Raw genomic sequence first — 4,154 nt, 5'->3', positions numbered from 1 at the left:
AGTAGTTGTGCCCCCAGTAGCTGTGCCCCCATTAGTTGTGTCCCCTGTAGTTGTGCCCCCTGTAGTTGTGCCCCCAGTAGCTGTGCCCCCTGTAGTTGTGCCCCCTGTAGTTGTGCCTCCATGTAGCTGTGCCCCCAGTAGTTTTGCCCCCAGTAGTTTTGCCCCCAGTAGTTGTGTACCCTGTAGCTTCGCCCCAGTAGCTTTGCCCCCAGTAGTTGTGCCCCCAGTAGCTGTGCCCCCTGTAGTTGTGCCTCCTGTAGTTGTGCCCCCAGTAGCTGTGCCCCCTGTAGTTGTGCCCCCTGTAGCAGTGCCCCCAGTAGCTGTGCCCCCTGCAGTTGTGCCCCCAGTAGCAGTGCCCCCAGTAGCTGTGCCCCCTGTAGTTGTGCCCCCTGTAGCAGTGCCCCCAGTAGCTGTGCCCCCTGCAGTTGTGCCCCCAGTAGCAGTGCCCCAAGTAGCTGTGCCCCCTGTAGCAGTGCCCCCTGTAGCAGTGCCCCCAGTAGCTGTGCCCCCAGTAGCTGTGCCCCCTGTAGTTGTGCCCCCTGTAGCTGTACCCCAGTAGTTGTTTCCCTGTAGCTTTGCCCCCAATAGTTGTGTCCCCTGTAGTTGTGCCCCCTGTAGTTGTGCCCCCAGTAGCAGTGCCCCCAGTAGCTGTGCCCCCTGTAGTTGTGCCCCCTGTAGCAGTGCCCCCAGTAGCTGTGCCCCCTGAAGTTGTGCCCCCAGTAGCAGTGCCCCCAGTAGCAGTGCCCCCAGTAGCTGTGCCCCCTGTAGTTGTGCCCCCAGTAGCAGTGCCCCCAGTAGTTGTGCCCCCTGTAGCAGTGCCCCTGTAGCAGTGCCCCCAGTAGCTGTGCCCCCTGTAGTTGTGCCCCCTGTAGCTGCACCCCAGTAGTTGTTTCCCTGTAGCTTTGCCCCCATTAGTTGTGTCCCCTGTAGTTGTGCCCCCTGTAGTTGTGCCCCCAGTAGCTGTGCCCCCTGTAGTTGTGCCCCCTGTAGTTGTGCCTCCATGTAGTTGTGCCCCCTGTAGCAGTGCCCCCAGTAGCTTTGCCCCCATTAGTTGTGTCTCCTGTAGCTGCGCCCCCTGTAGTTGTTTCCCTGTAGCTGTGCCCCTGTAGCTGTGCCCCCAGTAGCTGTGCCCCCTGTAGTTGTGCCCCCTGTAGTTGTGCCCCCTGTAGCAGTGCCCCCAGTAGCTGTGCCCCCTGTAATAGTGCATCTTGTAGTAGTGCCCCCAGTAGCTTTGCCCCCATTAGTTGTGTCCCCTGTAGCTGCGCCCCCTGTAGTTGTTTCCCTGTAGCTGTGCCCCAGTAGTTGTGCCCCCAGTAGCTGTGCCCCCAGTAGCTGTGCCCCCTGTAGTTGTTTCCCTGTAGCTGTGCCCCTGTAGTTGTGCCCCCAGTAGCTGTGCCCCCAGTAGCTGTGCCCCCTGTAGTTGTGCCCCCTGTATCAGTGCCCCAGTAACTGTGCCCCCAGTAGCTGTGCCCCCTGTAGTTGTGCCCCCTGTAGCAGTGCCCCCAGTAGCTGTGCCCCTGTAGTTGTGCCCCCTGTAGCAGTGCCCTCAGTAGCTGTGCCCCCATTAGTTGTGTCCCCTGTAGCTGCGCCCCCTGTAGTTGTTTCCCTGTAGCTGTGCCCCAGTAGCTGTGCCCCAAGTAGCTGTGCCCCCTGTAGTTGTGCCCCCTGTAGCAGTGCCCCCAGTAGCTGTGCCCCCTGTAATAGTGCCCCTTGTAGTAGTGCCCCCAGTAGCTTTGCCCCCATTAGTTGTGTCCCCTGTAGCTGCGCCCCCTGTAGTTGTTTCCCTGTAGCTGTGCCCCAGTAGTTGTGCCCCCAGTAGCTGTGCCCCCTGTAGTTGTTTCCCTGTAGCTGTGCCCCTGTAGTTGTGCCCCCAGTAGCTGTGCCCCCAGTAGCTGTGCCCCCTGTAGTTGTGCCCCCTGTATCAGTGCCCCCAGTAACTGTGCCCCCAGTAGCTTTGCCCCCTGTAGTTGTTTCCCTGTAGCAGTGCCCCCAGTAGATTTGCCCCAGTAGCTTTGCCCTCAGTAGTTGTGCCCCTGTAGCTGTGCCCCCTGTAGTTGTGCCCCAGTAATTGTGCCCCTGTAGCTTTGCCCCCAGTAGTTGTGCCCCCTGTAGCTGTGCCCCTGTAGCTGTGCCCCCTGTAGTTGTGCCCCAGTAATTGTGCCCCTGTAGCTTTGCCCCCAGTAGTTGTGCTCCCTGTAGCTGTGCCCCAGTAGTTGTGCCCCTCTAGTTTTGCCCCCAGTAGTTGTGCTCCCTGTAGTTGTGCCCCAGTAGTTGTGCCCCTCTAGATTTGCCCCCAGTAGTTGTGCTCCCTGTAGCTGTGCCCCAGTAGTTGTGCCCCTCTAGCTTTGCCCCCAGTAGTTGTGCTCCCTGTAGCTGTGCCCCAGTAGTTGTGCCCCTCTAGCTTTGCCCCCAGTAGTTGTGCTCCCTGTAGCTGTGCCCCAGTAGTTGTGCCCCTCTAGCTTTGCCCCCAGTAGTTGTGCTCCCTGTAGCTGTGCCCCAGTAGTTGTGCCCCTCTAGCTTTGCCTCCAGTAGTTGTGCTCCCTGTAGCTGTGCTCCCTGTAGTTGTGCTCCCTGTAGCTGTGCCCCAGTAGTTGTGCCCCTCTAGCTGTGCCCCAGTAGTTGTGTCCCTGTAGCTGTGCTCCCTGTAGTTCTGCCCAAATAGTAGTGCCCCAGTAGTTGTGCCCCTGTAGTTGTGCCCAAATAGTAGTGCCCCAGTAGTTGTGCCCTGTAGCTGTGCCCCCTGTAGTTCTGACCCCTGTAGTTCTGCCCCCAGTAGCTGTGCCCCCAGTAGTTGTGACCCCTGTAGCTGTGCCTCAGTAGCGCTGTTTACAAACACACACAATAAAAAAACCCCACAAAACTACACAATACTTACCAGCCCCGATCCTGCTTCCAGACCGCTGCTGCACTGCCCTCCGTCTCCGGCCGCCGGCTCCTCTCTATGTGAGAGATGTCACGACGTCTCTCCCATAGCAGCACCACATTGACACTAGAGGTCAATTATGACCTCTAGTGTCTGTCAGTGGAGCCGGCTGCAGTGGGCACCCACACCGCCCATGGCGCCCGCTGCAGCCAGGGAGAGGGGAGCAGGGATCAGTAGCGGCTCTTGCACAGCAGCGGCGGCGCCCCCGGGCAAAAAGCCTGCTTGCCCGTGGCAAGAACCGCTACTGTATGTAAATATGTATAAGTGTCAAAAGCAGCAGAGAGATTATTATTATTATTTACTTATTTATTTATTTATTTATATGGCGCCACAAGGGATCCGCAGCGCCCATTACACAGTACATAATAAAATGAGCCAACAAGAAAACCTCACTTACAGTACAGGACAAAATAGGACAGGTATAGAAAACCCGGGGTTAGATGCCATCAAAGGGAGTATGGAGTATAAGATAGTGTAAGTAAGAAAAGGAAAGGCACATGAGGAAAGAAGTCCCTGCTCTTGCGAGCTTACAATCTAAAAGGTGAGGGGCTTACAGACTAGAGTGACACAGACGGGGTAGACAGTGAGCATAGACAGGAAGGTTAAGAGGAGAGTTGACTGGGTTTGGTGAAGAAGTGGGTCTTGAGAGCCCGTTTGAAGTTTTGTAGAGAGGTGGAGCATTCCAAAGATAGGGATCAGCACGTGCAAAATCTTGTAGGTAGGAGTGGGAGGAGGTAATTAGTTGGCAGGAGAGACGGTGTGCATTAGCAGAGCGAAGAGGACGGGTGGGAGTGTAAAGAGAGATAAGGTCAGAGATGTAAGAGGGAGAAGAGTGGGTGAGGGCTTTGTAGGTGAGTGTGAGAAGTTTGAAATGGATTCTGAATGGGAAGGGTAGCCAGTGAAGGTCCTGCAAGAGAGGGGATGTGGATGTAGTACGTTTGGTGAGGAAGATGAGATGGGCAGCAGCATTGAGGATAGATTGAAGTGAAGAGAGGCATTTTTGAGGGAGGTCAGATAGGAGATTGCAGTAGTCCAATCTGGAGATGACCAGTGAGTGAATGAGGGTTTTAGTAGCATCCTGGGTGAGAAAGGGTCTGATCCTGGAGATATTTTTGAGGTGGATATGGCAGTTTTTTGAGAGGTGCTGAATGTGTGGTTTGAAGGAGAGGGAGGAGTCAAGGATTACTCCAAGACATCGCACTTGGGGGCTAGAGGAGATAGTAGTGCCATC

The sequence above is a fragment of the Pseudophryne corroboree genome, chromosome 6 (genome assembly GCF_028390025.1).
Source record: "Pseudophryne corroboree isolate aPseCor3 chromosome 6, aPseCor3.hap2, whole genome shotgun sequence".
Taxonomy (NCBI): domain Eukaryota; kingdom Metazoa; phylum Chordata; class Amphibia; order Anura; family Myobatrachidae; genus Pseudophryne; species Pseudophryne corroboree.
The sequence above is the reverse complement of the archived record's forward strand: the minus strand, read 5'-3'. Positions refer to the sequence as shown.